Source organism: Sapajus apella, unplaced genomic scaffold (genome assembly GCF_009761245.1).
Source record: "Sapajus apella isolate SASKATOON/1434 unplaced genomic scaffold, GSC_monkey_1.0 scaffold992, whole genome shotgun sequence".
NCBI lineage: Eukaryota > Metazoa > Chordata > Mammalia > Primates > Cebidae > Sapajus > Sapajus apella.
In genome coordinates this window covers 1-22249 of record NW_022437918.1, presented here as the reverse complement: position 1 = coordinate 22249, position 22249 = coordinate 1, and the positions used below count along the sequence as shown (strand labels likewise).

Genomic DNA, 22249 nt, shown 5'->3' with positions numbered 1-22249 from the left:
AATTCTTTCTTCCAAAAAGACAACCAAGGATCGCCCAGATTGGTAACGTTGTCATGGGATGTCACTCATAGTAAGAGTCTGCTTCTGAGGATCTCAAAGTGAATTGAATAATGACAAGGTGTATCGATGATAAGAGTTGATAAGAAAAAAAAACCGGTTCAACAATACTTGACTAAGAAATTTGTCTAGGGTTTGGCTGTTTTTCAGCTGTGGGAAAATCCCAAAAGCCAGGTGCAGTGGTGCACAACAGTAGTCCCAGCTACTCCAGAGGTTGAGGCAGGAAGATTCCTTGAGCCCAGGAATTCAAGGCTGTAGTGTGAAGTATGGTGCCAGTGAATAGCCACTGTCTCACTTCAGCCTGGCCAACATAGCGTGACCCTGTGTCTCAGAAAGATTACAACAATTATAAAACATTTGTTTCAACAGAAATGTAACTTTTTTGTGTCTCATTATTTTAAAAATTCAGTCAGTGCACTTTAACTTATAATTTTGATGGTGTTTTTATGATCTTAACACCCAGAAAGGCAATATAGGCCCATGCGAAATGAGGCCTCAACCTTCTGTCTTTACCTGGGTTCATGTCCTAGCACATCGCAGAAGAGCAAATCTAATGTTTTTAAGAAAGCATTGCAGCAGATAAAAGAGAACGAATTAAATGGATGTTCTAATATGTAAATTACAAACTAGCTGGCTGACTAAAGAGTCAATATATTGCTTTGTGTTATTTCTCTGAGTATACCCATATCTATGTGCCCATGAAATGTTGGTATGCCTCCATTGAGACTTCTTTGTTTTTTCTCCTTATTTATGTAAAATATAACACACAATTTAGTGGCATCAAGTAAAGTGACAGAACATACGATATTTTGGTTTTCCATTTCTGAGTTACTTTACTTAGAATAATGGCCTCCAGCTCCATCCAAGTTGCTGCAAAAGACATGATTTCATCCTTTTTTATGGCTGAGTAGTATCCCATGGTGTATATACAGCACAATTTCTGTATGCACTCATCGGTTGATGGGCACTTAGGTTGGTTCCATATCTTTGCAATTGCAAATCATGCTATAAACATGCATTTGCACGTGTCTTTGTGTCTTTTATCGTGTGACTACTTCTTTTCCTTTGGGTAGATACCCAGAAGTGGGATTGCTGGATGAAATGGTAGTTCTACTTTGACTCCTTTAAGGACTCTCCATGCTGTTTTCCGTACTGGTTGTACTAATTGGCATTCCCACCAGTCATGTAAAAGTGTTCCGTCTTCCCATTCAAGCTGACACTGTTTTTCAACTTTTTAATTGTGGCAGTTTTTGTAGGAGTAAGCTTGTATCTCATTGTGGTTTTCATTTGCATTTCCTTGATTAGTGATGTTAGTGCCCTTTAAATAGAGACTTCAGTAGTTTCTTTGTTTCATTCTCCATATGAGACCACAACAAGACAGCTAAATTTCTATTTTTATTTTGACATGAAGTCTCACTCTTGCCCAGGCTGGAGTGCAGTGGCACGATCTTTGCTCACTGTAACCTCCGCCTCCCGGGTTCAAGCAGTTCTCCCGTCTCAGCCTCCTGAGGAGTTGGGACTATAGGTGCCTGCCACTATGCCCAGTGAATTTTTGTATTTTTAGTAGAGACAGGGTTTCACCATATTGGTCAGGCTGGTCAACTCCTGACCTCAGGCGATCCACACACCTCAGCCTCCCAAAGTACTGGGATTACAGGTATGAGCTACTGCTCCTAGCCAAGGCCACAAGAAGACATCTATCTATGAACCCTCACCAGACACCAAATTTTTTGGTTAGTTGATGTTAAATTCCCAGTCTCCAGAACTCTAATAATGTCTGTTGTTTATAACCCACCCAGTTTATGACATTTAGTTATAGCAGCCTGAATGGGCTAAAATGATATGTGTGTAAATTACCTTCTTAGCACTGTGTTTGCTTGAATCTGTAAGTTTTTGGTACGTTATGTTTTTTATTTCTTTTATCTCAAGACAATTTCTGACTTCTCTTATGATTTCTTTTTTGAAACACTGGCTAGTTAAGAGTATGTTGTTTAATTTCTCTTTTCTTTTCTTTTTTATTGAGACAGGGTCTCGCTCTGTCACCGAGGCTGGAGGGCAGTGGTGCCATCTCTGCTCACTGCAACTTCCTTCTGACTCCCAGGTTCAAGTGACTTCATGCTTTAGCCTCTCAAGTAGCTGTGATTACAGGTGCCTGCCACCATGCCCAGCTAATTTTCATATTTTTATTACAGACAGCGTTTCACCATGTTGGCCAGAGTGGTCCCGAACTACCGACCTCAGGTGATCCACCCACCTTGGCTTCCCAAAGTGCTGGGATTATAGCTGTGAGTTACCACATCTAATCTAATTTTTCAAACAATGGAAAAATTTGTAATTTTATAAAAAGTTCTTCTGTTAATTAATTTCATGTGACTAGATATGATGCTTTGTATACTTTCTGTCTTTTAAAGTTGATTAATTCTTCTTTTCTGGGCTAAAATATTGCCCATCCTTGAGAATGTTCCATGTGCACTTGAGAAAAATGTGTGTTCTTCTGCTGTTGGATGGAGTGTTCTGTGTATGTCTGCTAGGTCCGATTGGTTGATGGTGTTGTTCCGTTTATTTTCTTAGTGATCTTCAGTCTAGTTTTCTACTCATTGTTAAAAGTGGCATATTAGGGCTGGGTATGTTGGCTCATGCCGGTAATCCTAGCACTTTGGGAGGCCAAGGTGGGCAGATCACCTGAGGTCGGGAGGTCAAGACCAGCTTGGCCAACAAGGCGAGACCCTATCTCTACTAAAAATAAAAAAGCCAGGCATGGTGGCAGGCGCCTGTAATCCCAGCTACTTGGGAGGCTGAGGCGGGAGAATCACTTGAACCTGGGAGGCAGAGGTTGCAGTGAGCCAAGATCACACCATTACACTCCAGCCTGGGCGACAGAGTCAGACTCTGTCTCAAAAAAAAAAAAAAGTGGGATATTAAAGTCTCCAACTTTTTGTAGAACTGTATATTTCTTCCTTAAATTTTGTCAGTTTACTTGATGTACTTTAGGGCTGAAAAGGTTATGACATATATGTTTATGATTATGTCTCCTTGGTGAATTGGCCCTTCTATTAATATAATAAATATCCTTCTTTATCTTTTGCAATTTTTTTTGACATAAAGTTTATTTTGTCTGATAGTAGTATAACAACCCAAGCTCTCTTTTGGTTCCTATTTGTGGGGAATATATTTTCCATTTTTAAACTTTCAACCTATTTGTGTCTTTAAATAAAACGAGTCTCTTGTAGACGGTGTATATTTGGATCATGTTTTATTATTCATTTATGCAATTCCTGCCTTTGGATTAGCGAGTTTATTCCACTTACATTTAATTATTGTCAAGGAAGGACTTCTGCCATTTTGCTATTTGTTTTTTGTGTGGCTTAATATTTTCTGACCCTCATTTCCTTTATAAGTGCCACATTTTATTTATTTTTTTTTTTGGTAGTGACACATTTTGTTCCCCTCTGATTTCCTTTTGTTTTTATTCTATAGATATTTTCTTCATAGTTACTATGAATACTACATGCAACATCCAAAAGTTGTAATGATCTAATTTGAATGAACACCTACTTCAGTTGCATATAAAAACTCAGCCAGGGCAACATGGTGAAACACCATTTCTACTAAAAATACAAAAATTAGCTGGGTGTGGTGGCATGTGCCTGTAATCTCAGCTACTCAGGAGGCTGAGGCAGAAGAACCACTTGAACCTGGGAGGCAGAGGTTGCAGTGAGCCAAGATCTCACCACTGCACTCCAGCCTGGCAACAGAGCAAGCCTCCATCTGGGGGAAAAAAAAAATGTATAGTTCAGTCTTCCATATATTGATATAATCTTGTGCCTGTCAACTCAGTCCATAAAGGCACTTATCTTGATCTAGCATCACAAGTGGAAAACATTATTACTTGCCATAAACAGAAGGCAATTATAATCATAACTACAGGTTTAAAAACAATTTCTCATATACTATCTAAATCCTATTCCCATTGAAAACTCTGGTTCTGAAGTGTGTCGTCTTCATGGGACTTCCAGAGAGTTCAAAGCATGTCAGCACTAAACTAAGAATCAACCTGATACACTGAGAACAATTGGAAGTGAATTCAAACAGGGATGGGATTCAATGTTTTTAAAAAGATTTTTCAGTTAGCTCTTAAAACCATTTCGTGTTCCACAAGAGATATTGCTTAGGGGTCAAGTGAATAGGTTGTGAAGCAAGAGTCAAATTTAAATACCAACCGTAAGTGACTTTGAGCAAGTGGACACAGCTCTCTGAGCATAAGAGGTTTTTTTTTGTTTGTTTTACTTCAAATGAACTAAAAAAAGTGCCATGTATGGTGTGCAACAAAACCATGTATGCAAATGTGTGTAGCAACTTTACTCAAAATAGCCAAAACTTGGAGGCAACCCAGATGATTTGTAATAGGTCAATAGTTGAACAAAAACTGAGCCACACCCACAACATGGAATACTGTTCTGCAATAAAAAGGATCGGGGCCGGGCATGGTGGCTCAGGCCTGTAATCCCAACACTTTGGGAGGCCGAGACAGGTGGATCACGAGATCAGGAGTTCGAGACCAGCCTGGGCAATGTAGAGCGTGAGATCTGTCTACAAAAAATAAAGATCAATAAAACTAAAAATTTGTTTTTAATAGGCCAGGCATGGTGGTACAGGCTTGCAATCCCACCTGGTCAGGAAGCTGAGGTGAGAGGATCTCCTGAGCCTAGGAATTTGAGGCTGCCGTGAGCCGTGATTGGCTACTACACTCCAAACTTGGCAAGAGAGAGAAAACGTGTAAAAAAAAAAAAAAAAGCCAAATGTGATGTCTCACCCTGTAATCCCAACATGAGAGGATCCCTTGAAGCCAGGAGTTTGAGACCAGCCTGGGCAACGTAAAAAGACTGTCTCTATGAAAATTGAATTACATGAAAAATTATGGCGGGGTGCGGTGGCTCAGGCTTGTAATCCCAGCACTTTGGGAGGTGGAAGAGGGTGGATCACCTGAGGTCAGGAGTTTGAGACCAGCCTGGCCAACATGGCCAAATTCTTTCTCTACTAAAAGTACGAAATTAGCTGGTTGTGGTGGATGCCTGTAATCCCAGCTGCCCCAGAGGCTGAGGCAGGAGAACCACTTAGAACCTGGGAGGCGGAGGTTGCAGTGAGCTGACATTGTACCACTACACTTCAGCCTGGACAACAGAGTGAGACTTTTTCTCAAAAACAAAACAAAACACAAAACAAAACCCAGGCATGGTGGCACACAGTTTTCGTCCCAGCTACTTAGGAGACTGAGGCAGGAGGATGCTTGAGCTCAGGAGTTTGAGGCTGCAGTAAGCTGTGATCGCACCAGGCAACACAATAAGACCCTATGTCGAAAAAAATTAATTGATTAATTGAAAAATAATTGAAATTTTGGAAAGAAACCATTACACTTGAAGTCAATAGATACGTAATTTTCGATACGTATTTTCGATAATAGACATCCTAATAGGTGTGGGGTGACATCTCATTGTCATTTCAATTTGCATTTCCCTGATGATTACTGATGTCAAGCATTTTTTTTTTCATATTTTCAGCCATTTACATGTCTTTTTTGTTTGTTTGTTTTAACCAAGAACTCAAGTCCTTTTAAAATTAGGTTACTTGTGTTCTTGTTATCTAGTTGTTTGAGTTCATTAAATATTTTGGCATTAACTCCCTATCAGGTGTATGATCCCCAAATATTTCCTCCCATTCTGTAGATTGTTTCTTTATTCTATTGTTTCCTGTGCTCCGTGTAAGTTTTAGTTTGATGAAAGCCCATTTGTCTATATTTGCTTCTGTTCCATGAGCTTTTGGGGTCATATCCATAAAATCTTTGCTACGCCAATGTCAAGAAGTTTTTCAGATCTTACATTTAAGCATTTAACCCATTTTAAGTTGATTTTTATATATGGGGTTAAAGAGAGGTTCAATTTCATCGTTTTGCCTGTGGATATTAGGTTTTCCCAACAGCATTTTGTGAACAGAATGTCTTTTCTGGGCTGCATGTTTTTGGCATTTTTGTGGAAGATTCGTTCATTGTAAATACGTGGACTTGTTTCCGGGCTCCCTGTTTTGTTCCAGTGGTCGATCATGTCTATCTTTGTAGCAGTACCATGCTTTTTTCACTACTATGGCTTTAGACTTTGAGATCAGGTAGTGTGATTCCTCCAGCTTTGTTCTTGTGTTCAGTCAAAATCGCTTTGGTTATTCAGGATTTTTCGTGCTTCCATATAAGTTTTAGAATCAGTTTTTTCTATTTCTATGGGGAATATCACGAGTTTTGACAGGGATTAGGATAACGTGTTGGTGATGATGTGGAGAAAAGACAATCCTTGCATACAATAAAATTTAAGGAATATGGGAATATATATTTCTATAGTCACAATGGCTTACTATTAAGTCTTAACACAGAATTGTGAGGAATGTAGGAATATATGTTTCTGTATTCACAATGGAATATTATTCAGCCTTAAAATAGAAAAAAATTGTTGTATTTGCGATGACATGGATGAAACTGGATGACATTATGCTAAGTGAAATAAGCAGAGCACTGAAAGACAAATACTGCATCATGTCATTCATGTATGGATTTGCTGCGCAACTGATTAGTGAATGAAAGAAAGAAAGAAAGGAAAAAGAAAGAAAGAGAAAGAAAGGAAAGAAAGAAGAAAGAAAAGAGGGAGGGAGGGAAGGAGAAAAAGGAAAAAAGAAAAAATGTTGAACTCATAGAAGCAGAGAGTAGAATGGCTTAGGAACTGATTAAGAAAGGGAGGGAGGGAAGAAAAAGGAAAAAAGAAAAAATGCTGAACTCATAGAAGCAGAGAGTAGAATGGTGGTTACCCAGGGCTGGGTGTAGGGGAAGAATTAGGCAGATGTTGGAGAAATTCTGGGGAGAATTAGGCAGATGTTAGCCTTAAACTCCTGGACTCAAGCACTACTCCGGCCTTGGCCTCCCAAAGTGCTGGGATGACAGCCATGAACCACTGTTTCCAACCACGAATAGACTTCTCAACAAATGGTGCTGAGGCACTGGATATTCATGTACAAATAAATTAATTTGGGTCCCTGCCTAACACCATACACAAAAATTAACTGCAAACAGATCACAGACCTAAATGTAAAACTAAAACAAACTCTTAGAAGAAAACGTAAGAGTAAATTCTTGTGATGTTGTGTAAGGCACTGATGTCTTAGATACAACATCAAAAGCACAGTTGAAGACCAGTCAGGACTGCCTAATGAGACCTGGAAAAGAAGGAAAGGGAAAAAGCAAGAAAATAAAAAATTGAACATCAGCTGAATTTAAAACTTTGGCACATCAAAAGATACAATCAAGACAGGGGAAGACAGCCCGCAGAATGGGAGAAAATATTTATAAATCATGTGTCTAATAACTGAGATATCCAGAAGAAGTCTTACAACTCAATATTAAAAGACAATCCAATTAAAAATGGGAAAAGAACATGAAGAAACATTTCTCCAAAGATAATATTTTAATGTCCAATAAGCACATTAAAAAGCATTCAACATCGTTAGTCACTAGGAAAATGCAAATTAATCCATAATGAGATGTCTCTTTCCACCCACTAGAATAACTACAACCAAGCAGACGCATAACACCAATTGCTGGAGAGGATGTGGAGGACAGAACCCTCATACACTGCCAGTGGGAATGTAAAATGGTACAGCCACTTTTTTGGAAGATAGTATGACAGTTTCTCAAAATGTTAAAAATATAATTGCCTTCTCTAGCAGAACTGCAAGGGGCTTAAGACAAAAATCATAATAAAATGAAATAAAGTCAAATTGCCTTAAAGTCAGCAACTTTACTTCTAGGTATCGAACCAGGAAAAATGAAAATGTTGTTCACACAAAGACTTGTAGGTGAATGTCCACAACAACACCACTCTCAAGAACCAAAAAGTGGAGACAAGCCAAATGCCCATCAACTGATAAAGGAATTCAAACATGGGGAATACAAAGGAATACTATGCAGCAATCAAAAATGAGTTCTGAGGCATGCTACCACAGTGGTCAACCTTAACAACACAATGCTTCATGAAAGAAGCCAGATGCAGAAGAACACACATCGCATGATTTTGTTTATATGAGAGGTCGAGAACAGCCTAATATAGAGATAGAAAGCAGCTTACTGTTTGACTAGGACTGGGAATGAGACTGAAAATTGACTCTGATGGGCACAAGTTTCTTTCTGGGATGATGAAATGCTCTTAAACTAGATTTTGGTGATTGTTACATAATCCTGTAAATATACTAAATATACTAAAAATCATTGAATTGGACCAAGCACAGTGGCTCACACCTGTAATCCCAACACTTTGGGAGGCCACGGCAAGAAGATCACTTGAGCACAGAAGTTCAAGAACAGCCTGGGAAACATAAAGACTCCATCTCTACAAATAATTTAAACAACAGGTGTGGTGGCACAAGCCTGTAGTCTCAGGTACTCAGGAGGCTGAGGCAGGAGGAACACCTGATCCCGAGAGGTTGAGGCTGCCATGAGCCATGATGGCACCACTGCACTCCAGCCTTGGTATCAGAGTGATAACCCTGTCTCTCTCTCTCTCTCTCTCTCTCTCTCTCACGCACACACACACACACACACACACACACAATTATTGTACACTTAAAATGGGTAAATTTTAATATGTAAATTACACCTCTATAAAGCTGTTAATTTTTAAATTTTTTTTAGTTTTTTTTTTTTTTTTTTTGAGACAGAGTTTTGCTGTTTTTGCCCCGGCTGGAGTGCAATGATGCAATCTCAGTTCACCACAACGTCCACCTCCCAGGTGCAAGCAATTCTCCTGCCTCAGCCTCCCAAGCTCCCGCCATGATGCCTGGCTAATTTTTTGTATTTTTAGTACAGATGGGGTTTCACCATGTTGTCCAGACTGGTCTGAAAGTCGTGACCTCAGGTGATCCACCCGTCTCGGCCTCCCAAAGTGCTGGGATTACAGGCATGAGCCAGGCAGTTTTTTAAGTTTTAAAATTATACTGTTTACCCCTAGCACCAAGACTGTAGTCTCAAAATACCATTGCCCAATGAAAGAAAACAAGCCTTCCTGGAAAAAGTGCTGATTCCAGGTCTAGGCCAGAAATGTGTAAGGAACCTGGAACATATTGTCATTCTGGATAGCAAAGAATCCATCAAAGATCATTAGGATGATTTCAACATGTCTGAAGGGACTCCTTCTAACCAAACGTAGGACATTTTGTGCATTAATAAGGATAATAGTTGCAGTGAATTGAGATATATCAGATATGTTTGAATGTCTGCATTCATAATGATCCTTTTGAAAAAATAAAAGTGGGCTGGCACAGTTCCTCGTGCCTGTAATTTCAACACTCTGGGAGGGTGGGTTAGGAGGATCACTTCATTCGGAGTTCAAGACCAGCCTGTGCAACACAGGGGTACTTTGTCTCCACAAAACATTTTTAAAATTACTCAGGTGTGAGGGCCCATGTCTTTGGTCCCAGCTATTCAGGAAGCTGAGATGGGAGGGTCACCTGAGCCTAGAAGTTTGAGGCTGTAGTGGCATGACTGCTTCTCTGCATATGAGCCTGGGCAACAGAGCTAGACCCTCCCTGTCTACATACATAAATTAATAGAAGTGGTCACCATTGAAGGATATAAATGAAACAGCCCATCATTTTGAAAAATGATAAACAGAAGAAGTCAAGCCACAAACTGGCGTTTTCTATATAAATTGTAAAAGTAACACAGTTTATAAGAAGCAGCATCTCTTTTTTATATTTACATTTTTTTTTCTTCATGCATGGCCCTTCTTAGGGTAGCGGTATCTCTTTCTGGAAGTATGACAGCTCATAAATGAAGAAGGAGTGGTACAACAATACCTTCGTTGTTCAATCCATAATTGATCAATGGCCATTAACATCACTAATGAAAAAAGAAAAGATGTCCAGAGAGTACACACCTCCTCCCAGAAGAAACTAGCACAGTCTTTTTGTCCTGACCCTCAAGTCCAACCTGAATCTGACCAAGTCTTGAGATCAAACTACTAATTTATAAAAACTAGAACAAAGTGAAGAGCAAGTTAACCAACATCACAAGATACAGTTAGCAAAATTCACAGTATGGGAAACAGCATAATGAGAATACACTTAGCATAATCCAAACTATGGGGAAACGGCCTGATTTATTCAATAAATGAACTGCAAGGGACAACACAGAGATCAAAGTGGGAAGCTGTCAGGATCAAACAAAACCTAAGAGGTGAATCAATCCCAAAGAGAGACTTTATTTGGATCCTGATTCAAACCATAAATACATGAAATGATTGGAAATCTGGAGCTAGCAGGAGAGTTGACAGTGATAAAGAGCAGTGGCGTGAGAAGGTTGGTTGATGATGATATTGGGATTACATTTTTTAAAGAGTTCTTGTCTCCGGGCACAGTTGTTCACACCTATAATCTCAGTAGTGTGGGAGGTCAAGGCGGGAAGATCCTTTGAATCCAGGAATTCTAGACCAGCCCGGGCAACATAGCAAGACCCTGTCTTTACTAAAATACAAATAAAAAAATTAGCTGGGCATGGTGGTGTGAGTCTGTAGTTGCAGCTACTCGGGAAGCTGAGGCAGGAGAGGCCACAGCAAACCAAGATCATGCCACTGAACTCCAGCCTGGGTGACAGAGACTTTGTCTTGAAAGAACAAACAAGTATCGTATCTTTTACAGACATATACCAAGACAGTCAGGGGGAAATTATGTGATGCATGGGATTTGCTATAAAATCAAGAGAGGAAGAGGAGAAGCGTGTAGGAGTGTACATGTAATGAGATTGGCCACAAGATAACAAATATCTGAATCTGCTGCTGAGTAGGGGAAAGCTCACGACACTAGCCTCTTGTTCAGAAAACTCTAGAATAGAAAGTTTGTCTAAAAATCCACTTCGTGGATTTGTAACAAGCATTGAATAAGATCATGTATACAGAGTGCTTTATCACCACGGCTTGCAGGTAGTCAGCACACAAACATTGTTTTTAGTTCTGTATAGTCCCTGTCCATTAATCACATCCAAAAAAGATATGTTGTTGACACCAAGAGCTCTGGCCCGTGGATCTTTGTCCACTTGGTGGTAATTTATTGGAATTTGAGGTTTAGAATGAGGAAATGCCAGCCTTCAAAGCCCCAGGCCTACTATGAAATAGCAAATCCAACAGTCCCACATGCCTTCGTAGCATACCTAGTAAGTAGGACCACTTTTCTCTGACCTTGTAGGCACTCTTGTTCATTCACTCACTATTTTTCATTCATTTCTTATATGCCATGTATTGGGTGCTAGGGACCCATAATACAGTGGACCCATAATTGGCTGGAAGGATCACTTTCAAAGCATCGTTTCAGGATGAGTATTTCATGTCAAGTGGATTCAAGGAACAGTGTGAAGGATCCATGGCCTCAGTCACCATGAAGAACCTCCCAGGAGCCGGCCCTACTGGGCACGTATAAATGAGTGAGGAATGGAACTCACCCTTCCAAGGCCCAGAACCTGACAGAGCACACAAGACAGAAGCCCAAATAACCAGGAACAGGAAGCTGAAGGTGAGAGTTGGGCCCCAAAGGATCTGAGAAAATGCTTTTTGTTTGTGGATTTATCACGCAGAATGAAACCTTAGTTTTTATTCACAGGTGAGACACACTCTCTATATAGAATCTATGAAGGGCTATTTTAGAGCCCTTTGAGGCATATAGTGAAAAATGGAATATCTCAGGCAGCCCAGGATGAATAATGCAGTCACCAAGAGGGGCAGGGTGGCCACAGGTGGCCAGCAGCAGAGATGGGCATTGTGAGCCATTGGATGGGGTTGTGGGGCATGACATTGTGAGCCACTGGCCTGACTTTGTTGTTTCCTGGTAACGAGGTGACATAGGAGGCTTTGTGGGTGACAGGCATCAGCCAGGGCCCGCAGCCTTCAGTCGGAAGCTGGGAGTGGGAAGAGGAGGAGCTCCAACTACTCTCGCGGAAGTGTTTGTGCCCTTGGCGCTTGCTCTGTTGCTTTGTTTTTTTCTTTTTTGTTGGTCTTTTTTTTTTTAATTTTGTGTGTTGCTTAGTTTTGTTTTTTTCTTTGTTGTTGTTGTTGTTTTTGATTTTGTGTGTTGCTTTGTTTTGAAGGTCCCCTTCTAGATCCCCCATGGGAAATATACTCAGTTGCTGCCTAGGCCCCAGGGCTGGCCTCTGTTGTGCCTGCTGCAGGCAGAAGGTGGCACCTTGCTGTGAATCCGAGACTGAGTCTGTGGCCGCTGCAGCACCAGCATCCACCACTGCAGAGCCTGCCACCAACACAAAGAGGCGCAAAGGTAAAGAAGCCACGGGTGCCATTTGCTCTCTGGCACATCTCTGGCCACCACCTCCCCCACCTGCTTCCCATCCCCTCACCTCAGAGACATCCTAGCTTCCAGCTCCCTCCTGCCTGTAGCCAGCTTTCCCAGGGCTGGGCATGGGGGACAAAGGCTAGTCCTGCCTCTTGTCTTTGTTGTTGAGCCTTCTTGCTTGAGGCCTTTTTGGTCTGGTCTCTCCCTTTCCTCGATGAAAATTCAAATACTCCAGCTTTGGAGTCTCCATCCCATCCTCTAGCCTGACCTATCCAACTAGAATGGTACCTCACTGAAGGAGCCGGTTAAAGGCCCGATCGTTTCTTTTCTCCTATTCGATAAGGAAGCTAATAATTGGGATAATTCAGACTCAAATATTTGGAGATTCTTAAATTTCAAATAGAGTTTGCCATGGAAGAGATTATATGTTGTTCTTAATAGATGGTTGTAAGTCACCTCGACAGAAGCAGCTATATTTCTTCCAATTGTAATTTGAAAACTGAAGGAAAACTTGAGGGACATGCTTAAAATGACTGCAAAAGGTATGAAATGTTGCTGCCAGAGCTGTAAAAAAAAGTTGTTTTTGTTTTGGTTTTACCCAAAAGTTTAGCCATGGAGCTCTGATTACTTTAAAATTCCCACTTTGACATGAATGTCTCTTCAGCCCAACTCCAGTAGCTTCACGGGCTTTGTTCACCTCCTTATCCTGAGACAGGTAGAGCTAGCTCATGGTTACACGTTCCAAAAGAGATGAAATGACTTTAGTCTTGAATTTGTAAGGTAAAGACTTGAGAGTTGGAAGGCCAGACTCTGCCTGTGGAGAGAGTTTGTTTTCATGGCTCCCCTTCCTACAGAATGGGAAAGGGGAGGAGAGAGGAAACATTCCATTTTTTTGCTATGGTCAAATTGAAGACAAAAACTAACACTTGTGAGACAGGAGAGGAGCATTTACTTACAAAATCAGTCAAACATTGTGTATCACTACATCTGTTGAGCAAATGAAAGCTACCAGACTCAGAAAACCAGAGATGCTAATGGAACTGACATTAGTAACCAGGTTTTTCTGCTGAGTTCAGTGCCCAGGGTGACTTCCAATAACAACCACCCTCCCCTCTACACACACACTTTTCTCAGGACTGGAAAGCTCAGGCAGCCCAGGATGAATAATGCAGTCACACATTGGGGCAGGTGACCACAAGGTGGGCAGCAGCAGGGATGGGCATTGTGAGCCATTGGGTGGGGCTGTGGGGCGGGGCATTGTGAGCCACTAGCCTGACTTGGTTGTTTCCTGGTAACCGGGTGACATAGGCTTTTTGGGTGATAGGCATGAGCCAGGGCCAGCAGCCTTCAGTCTAAAATCCTTTAGGAGTTTAGAAATAGATGAATCTAGCTACAGATAATTCTGGGTAACCAGTTCCTTGAACAAAAACTAAGTCCACTGAAATAGAAAACATTATATCATAAAGACATAGAAATATGATCAGCTCATGTCTTTCATTTTAATGGCAGAGATTTTATCAGTATGGAGAAAATGTCTTACCGCTCTTGTATGTAAACTTCAGTTTGGCTCTTACTTTCTTTCACAGAAAAATTAAGCCTCACAATGGGTGTGGCTTTGTAACAAGAAAGTGCTGTACTCCCTTTTCAGAATATTGAAAAGTTGTGAAAGAATGAACAAATATTGATGAGACGTAATAGGCTGCACCTTATACACAAGCATGCAAGTAGCTGTGGAAACTCCTTGCTTGGTGTGTACGGCAAGCCTCTGTCATGTTCTGTACGATTTGGCAGATGAGGTAGTGAGAGAACAAAGTGAGCCTTTTTGTTCTTCTTTCGGATGTAAAACGTGTTTTCATGTACATCTTATCGGAACCTTCCAAATACAGTAAGGCCTGAGTATATTCTCCCTATGCTGCTGATGCAGAAAGGAAGGCTTAGAGATCTGAAGGGACAGTGTGAGACAGCTACTGAACAGAACTGAGGTTCTAAGTCATCAGAGTAGACATGGAGGTCATAGTGATGCCAAACTCAGTTCTTAAAGAACTTGACAAACTCCAGAATGTCGTCGTATATTTTAAGGTCTACCCATAACATAGACCTCTCTTAGAAGTTACTTTCATCTTGATTAGGTCCTTTTGCATTTTATTTTACACAACTTACAGGCAACATTTACCTCTCCATTTTTCATCCTAAAGAGGTGGGTCCTCACTGTGTGGCATAGGCCGGCTTCTGACTCCTGGCCTGGGCTTCAGTACTCCTGCTGCCTCAGCCTGCAGAAGAGCTGACAGTACAGGCATGTGCCGTCTCTCCTGGCTCCACCTTCTGTCTGTACATTTATTGAAATGGATAAGGATAAAAATAGAGGTAACAAAATGGCCTAAATTTACCAGTCAAATCAACAGTTTAATAAATGTTGAAGAGTTTCTTCTGCTAACTGATTTGAAGCTGGGAATGCCCTGGTCAGGAGAAGCTGGCCAGAGGGCAGGTAAGGCCGCACGCATTCAGCACAGGATACAAGTAAGAAGTGTTAGGTCACAGCAGTTGAAGAAAAAATAGTTTGTGAGCACAGAATTTACCATTTTATGTGTATGTGCATGACAGTGAGTTTCTATATGTCTCTTCAAATGTATTTTTGTGCTATTCAATAGAGGGATAAGAGAAACCTCAATTTCAGTGTTTATTCTTTGGCCAGACATGGTGGCTTATGCCTGTAATCCCAGCATTTTGGGAGGCCGATGTGGGCGGATTACCTGAGGTCAGGAGTTCGGGACCAGCATGACCAACATGTTGAAACCCCATCTCTACTAAATATACAAAAAATTAGCCAGGCGTGGTGGCACGTACCTGTAATCCCAGCTACCTGGGAGGCTGAGGCAGGAGAATCACTTGAATCCAGGAGTTGCAGGTTGCAGTGAGCCGAGATTGTGCCAATACACTCCAGCCTGGCTGGGCAAATAAAACAAGAAACATGTTGAGAACACTCAATATAAAGTATAGACACATTCAAAGTTTGTTGTTAATATCTTTATTTTGGAAAATTGTGTATCACTTTTCTTGGAAAGCGATAAATTCCTACTTAGATGTGAAACATTTTAGCCTTTCTATAATGAGGAATTGAATTCTTTTGGTGACTTACACAAATATCACAGCAACCAGTGCTCCAACCATTCTGTGGCACACTAAATAGTCGTGTAAAGTCATCAGGTAGAGCAGGGCACACTGCTGTGGAAGGACATCCTGGAGTGCTCTCTAGGTGGCAAGTCCTGTTTCAGGAACTTATGCCATAAATGATGCTCTGCTTCGTTGTTCTCTTCTGAAATATTTCAAAAGAACATTGTGTCTTGAAGCCGTTTCAAAGAGACCTTCTAAGAACCCACTTTAGATCTCAGACTCAAGCATATTTTCTCTTATCTTGCCCTTATTTAGCAGTGTATCTAATATGACTGGGGGTAATATAAGTAACACAGATTAAGATAGTAAGAGCTCGTATCCAATTTTCTCACTAGCCATCAACTTTCCATGCAGCCTTTTGTGTTCTTACCGTAGGAGCGCTGCTAATTTGCTGGCTCTCTGAAGTGAGGGGTCAGGGAAGGGAAAGAATGGGCATACGATGTAGAGGCATCTGAGCAGCAGGTCTTTCCACTTTCTAGTAGCTATTTTCAACCCTCCTTTTAAAATAACTGTCAGTGTGTTTCATGTAAAAGTAGTAGAGACTAAAGAAAAACTATTTATTATACTCAATACCCAGAGCTCCCTTGTGTTGCTATTTGAGTACTGGTTCTTCTGGAAATTTTTGGTATGCATTTGAATATAATATTCCACAAACTTTTTTGTAAAATAAAACTTTTTCATCATTTTATATGTGCTGCCTTGTAACTTTTACTTAAAACAGTGAAATAATGGCATAAGTTTCTCAAACAGTACTTGACACCTAGCGAGCACTCCAGGATGTCTTTGGCTGCCAGGGCACCCTGCTCTACCTGATGACTTTGAATAACTCCTTAGTGTACTACGGACTGCTTAGAGCATTATTTATTTACCTACCCTTTGCAATTGGCCGTCTTTTTTTGTAAAGTCAGACACAATCCTCTTATGTTTGATTCTAAGAACACACATAAAGCACATGTTGATGACAGATGCGTGATATCTCGTTATAAAATTCAGATAATATTTTTTGTCTAGTGACATAATTAAACCGATGAAATGAGTCACTTTGTATTTAAGGTATTTTAGTATTAAATATACTCGTGTCAAACCGCAGTTACCGTTGACTTTTAAGTAGACATTAACATTCTTCATTTATGTTTTTGTGGATCTTGGTAGCTTGTATCTTTAATTCTAAAGAGCTACCAGTTTAAAAAATCTGATGCTGTCTTAGGTGATAAATCAAAAGACAACTTTAGCAGATCTGGGAGAATTCTAGTTTGGGGTAAGATGAAATCTATTTCTTGAGCACTTTTAAATGGCCTGGCAGTGTTGCAGATGCGGGGCAAACAGTGGAACACAACATAGAGCCCCATTCCAAGTCTGACCCTTACATTCGATAGGGAGGTAAGGGCAGATAGCACATGAATAGTCAAGAATGGCAGGTGGTGACGTGCTGGGAAGAAAGTAAAACAGGGTGATGGATTAAAGAGGAGGGCAGTTTTATGGAGAGCTGGGGGTAAGAGCTGGATGTTCTCTTTAAGTGACATGTGAACAGTCTTTAAGGTGAAATGGGCTGGGTGTAGGGGCTCCCATTTTTAATCCCAGCACTTTGGAAAGCCAGGGTGAGGGGATTCCTTGAGGCTGGAAGTTTAAGACCCGCCTGGCCAACACAGAGACACCCCATCTTATTAATTTTTAAAAATAAAAAAGTGAAGGGAACCTTGTGAGGATGATGCGAGAGGGCTTCCAGGAGGGATATCTGCTTTGGAATTCCTGAAATAGAAACAAAGTTGTTTTAGGCAAAGGACAGAAAGACACAAGGGTGGCTGCAGCAGAGCGAAAGGATGCTGGGATGAATAAGGTGGGTGAAGGCCTTGTACACGTAGTGAGCGCTCACAGAGAAGATGGACTTTGGCTGACATGGAAAACCACTGGAGGATTATAGCCCAGGGGTTACTGTTAATTCTCCAAGAAAAAGACTGAGCAGCGGCTCCGTGCGAATATACTGTAATACAGGCATGGGTGGAAGCAGGAAGAGCAGCTCGGAGGCTGGTGGAGTAGTTCAGGTGAGAGCCAATAGTGAAGAGAAGAGTAACAATGACCTGAAAGAGGCTGACTTGAGAAAATCAAGTGAATCTCAAAGTAGATGATAAAGTGGTAAATAGACCAGTCACAGAAAAAGAAATGCAGTTGATTTGTAAACACATCTTCACTCATAAGAGAAAGGCAAACAGCTCTACTGTTTGTCCTATTGAGGGAAATTCCAAAAACATGGCAAAATGTTCTTTGGTTTGGCTGTCAGGAAAGTTGCGTTCATATATTGCTGGTGGAAATGCAAAAAGGCTCAACTCCATGAAGGGGAATTTGGCACAATCTCACAACCTTGCAAATGCATTTAAACCAGACATCCAACTTTGAGGAATTTTATTCTGAAGGTATACTCCATAAATGTAAAATAATCTATGCGTAAAGTTCTTGTTGCATTATTTTCAATAGTTAAATATTGGAAATAACTGACATGCCTAGTAAAGGACTGGTAAAATAAGGTGGTACTTCTACATAAAGGAGAAGTATGGAGCTGTAAAAAAGAGTAAGATGTCTTCTCATTGCTATGGAGCGATTCCCAAGATAAGAAAAGCACAGAAAAGCAAAAAGAACATGCAGTAATATACATGAAAGAAAGCAGGGGAAATAACGTGTATTTCATTATTTAAAAATAAAAGCCAACGTTGGTGAAGTCTTGATGATGACCGGTGACAGTTTTCTCCTTAACTTCACTGGGTAGCCAAAGTGCATATTTTCACAAAATGTTATTTTGCTATGGGTTCTGCAAAGGATGTTAACTCTGCACTTTTCGCCTTTGAGTTAATTAGAGAAAGCTGTGCTTTGTAGTTTATTGTAGTGCACAGACTGCTCTTTCATTTTATTTTATCCTCTCAATGTTTTGAGTTAGGTGTAAAATGGGAATTATGCTTGTGTTACATATGAGGAGGCTGGTTGTAAGAAGAAGACTGAGTACATCAAGAATGTAAATTCTAAATATATGGCATATAAAACTAGAATTTATAAAAAGGTGTGTATATGGCCTGCTTCAAATACTACCTTTTCTAAAGAAACCTTTTTTTTTTTTTTTTATTAGCTTACTAAAGCAATTAAGCCTCAGGATAAAAACAGCAATATTAGATAGTTAGAAATAAAATGGGGATACTTGTAACACAATAATGCTTTTTATTTTGAAGAGACAGGGTCTTGCTTTGCCACCCAGGCTGGAGTGCAGTGGCGTGATCATAGCTCACTGCAGCCTCAATCTCCTAGGCTCAAATGATCTTCCCGCAACAGTCTTCCATGTAGCTAGGGATACAAGGGCTCACCACCACATCTGGTTATGTTTAGAAGATTTTTTGTAGAGACGAGGTCTGACTGTGTTGCCCAGGTTGGTCTCAAACTTCTGACCTCAAGCAATCCTCCTGCCTTAGCCTCCAAAAATGTCAGGATTACAGCTGTGGGCCAGCACTCCTAGCCCAGAAATGTTCTTAAAAGTCTGAAAAAATAAGTTAAATGCTATTAAGAAATATTTAAAGAGATAAACATATACTATGGTAAATGAAATTCACAGTTCAGTCATGGTCACTACAGCAGTGATTAAAATATCCAACAGTTCAGGCAAGTCTGAGAACTGAGAGGGACGTACAGGATTGGCTTGGAAGCCAGAATTATGATTGTCAGAGCTGGGAAAGCAGAAGCAAGGCAAGAGTGTGCACAGGAGTGGGGCACACAGCAGCTCCGTGGTGTGCTGTGTGCACAGGAGTGGGGCACGCAGCAGCTCCGTGTATGCCATGTGTCCTCTTTTACTGGAGACCAGCCCCAGCCCAGCAGATGAGAATCACCTGATGGGTGGAAAGAGTGGATTCAGGTAAAATCTCAGACTGTGTACCGTAACTGAGAGACTTAAAATGTTTGCCTTATGGGTCATAAAACTGTAAAAGTGACAACATATGGATAAAAGAGTAGGTCAGTCAATGCGGTAAGCCACCTGCCACGTCTCCAGAGCATCAACCACCCCACAGATATATTGGGGCAGCAGGATTTGACAAAGCTTGTGAGAAGAGCTCTCGGTCCAGGGTCCGGGGCATGATCTAGAGGACTCAGGTGTTCCAGGATCTCTATCCCCAGGGAACCAAGTACATTCTTACCTCAGATCTGTCACTCCTCACTGTGGTGACTCTGGGCAAGCCACTCAAAATGTCTGAGTTTTAATTCACTGAATTGGAAAATATGGGTTGTAGCCCTTCCCTGCCTGTCCCTTGGGGCTGATGTGGGGATCAGGGAACTCACAGATCTCTGTCATGAGCTGAAAATCATTGGCCATGGAAACTGTGAAGTCACTTTACATCCTACCCTGCACAGGAGACATGCAAGCTCCCTCTCTGTATTCAACCTCTACCAAGTATCTGGGTTATTCTTCCCGACATTGAACATTTTAGGGCATTTACAAAATCATGAGTCTTTTTAAGTCTTTATCTGCATTTCATCCTTTTAGGAGCTATGGACCTTAGTAGGTCTATAGCATAGATCTGCTAACGTTTCCACATCTAAGAATAGGGAAGAGAGGCACAGATGGGTTCATATCCCTCTCCCAGGTATGTGCAGATTCTAAGTAGGATTTGAATCCAGCCTGTTCTTGGTAACTTGGATCTTCTGCTTTTCTGTATTGTCTCACCTGAATAAAGGTATCTGCCTGCACAAACAAATCTTCCTAGAACCCAGATCTAACTCAGGTAGAGTTGAAAAGCAGCTGGTGAAAACCAGGATCAAAAGTTGAAACTGTGAATAAGTTTTTACTAATTTCTCTGTGGTCCTCTGCCAGCAAGATGTCAAGCACGTGACATCTTATAATACATTATAATACATTTCTACCTTGCAGGTTTGGCTGGCCGCGCCAAAAGCTGGGCAAAAAAAAAAATGGAAGCGTAAGAACATTTGCCCCGTTGAAAGTGAAGGTAGGGTAGAAATTATATCATTAAGCTTATTGAAGCGAATAATTCCGGTTTACTGATCCAGTGTCCCATATTAGAGAAACTCAGTAAATGCTATGTCATGTTCTTTATTTCATTTGTGCCCATTTAAATGCATTAAATCAATGGTGGGTGATGCAACTACACAAGGAAAGTTACATTGACAACTTAGTTTGTTACTTAGTTTTTTACACACAAGTAAAGTTACATTGTTTGCTTGTTTGTTTTTGTGAAAAGGTCTCATTTTGTCACCTGGGAGTGCATTGGTGCAATCACAGCTCCTTGCAATCTTGACCTCCCCATGTTCAGGTGATCCTTCTACCTCAGCCTCCCAAGCAGATGGCTGTAATGCACATGCCTTTATACCAAGCTTTCTTTTTTAGATTTTATTCTTTTTGTAGAGATGGGGTTTCACCCTGTTGCCCAGGCTTGGTTCCCTTTCGATAGTAAAGGACATCTCAAGTGTTTAGACATTTGCTTTCAGTTTGGGCAGTAATGAATACAGCAGTTATAAACCTTCTTGTGTCTTGTTTGGAAACATAATTTTTAAAATGTAACTAAGGCAATACTAAAATTATGATTACTTGCTTGTATGGTAAGACTACATGTTTCTTTGTAAAAATTTAGGTAGAATTTACCAGTAAAATCATCTGAAGGTAGTGTTTGTGTTCTTTTGAGAAGATGCTAATTATTGATTCAGTTTCTAAAATAAATATAGGCCTATTCAGATGATTAATTTATCCTGAGAAGACTTTTAACCTTCTGAAACAGATCCAAAACATTAGCTCACTTCGTATAATGTATCTAAGTGTGAGCACAGATGGGTTCAGAAATGTCCTTTATTATTATTTTTTGAGTTCATTCCTCTGGAACTGATATTATTACTACATTGAAACTTCCTTCTTTCCTTTGAGGTTAGACAAGATAGAGGTTTATCAATGTCACTGATCTTTTAAAAGAAATGGTTTTTTGTTTTGTTGCTTTTCTCTGATGATTTCCTGTTTTTTATCCCATTAATTTCTGCAGTGATTATTTTACCTCTATTGGATATTACACTGCTGTTTTTCTTTGATTGCCACAGGTGGAAGCTAGATTATGAATTTAGATTTTTCTGATTATTGACACATCATCATGAATGTTACTCACTGAATATAATATCATTAAAGTGCATACTTAATAATTAAAATAATAAATATGTATACTTTGCTACAATTTTATAAATACACCAGGTTAGATGATAAATGTAGTAGCAGGATATGTAGGTCGACAGAAGTGAAATAAACCTGTAACCTTTCCTAAAATGTGGGGATTTGCCTGGGCCTTTACATAAGCAGCAGGTGTGATGAGATGGGTCTCACTGAGCCATACACTGCCTTTCTGTATTAACCGGGTCTTAGACTATTTCACACTGATGAGGTTGCCCTAGCTAGGAAGCCAAGGCTCTTTCAATACTTTCTGCCCCTCTCCTTTGCCTTCCTTCAGCACCAAGGAGAATGGTCCAGCAGCATCTCAGTCCGTGCTTGTCAACCGCCCAGCTCCACACACTCCAGCCCCCGTCCACATTCCCCAAAGCTCCTTGTGAGATTCCTCAGCACCACCAATGCCCTGACTGTCACTCTGTGTTCTCGTAGCTCCTGCTGACCACCCAGAGGAGGGTACCCTTGACA

At 40.6% G+C, this 22249-nt stretch overlaps 1 long non-coding RNA gene across 1 annotated transcript; it reads left to right on the top strand.

Annotated features, from left to right (window-relative positions):
* The first annotated feature begins 10644 nt into the window (after nt 1–10644).
* On the top strand, nt 10645–22246 carry LOC116546507. Its single transcript, XR_004266743.1, has 4 exons — nt 10645–11550; nt 15501–15502; nt 20492–20567; nt 22214–22246. It is a non-coding gene; the product is annotated as an uncharacterized LOC116546507 (long non-coding RNA).
* The last annotated feature ends 3 nt before the right edge of the window (nt 22247–22249 follow it).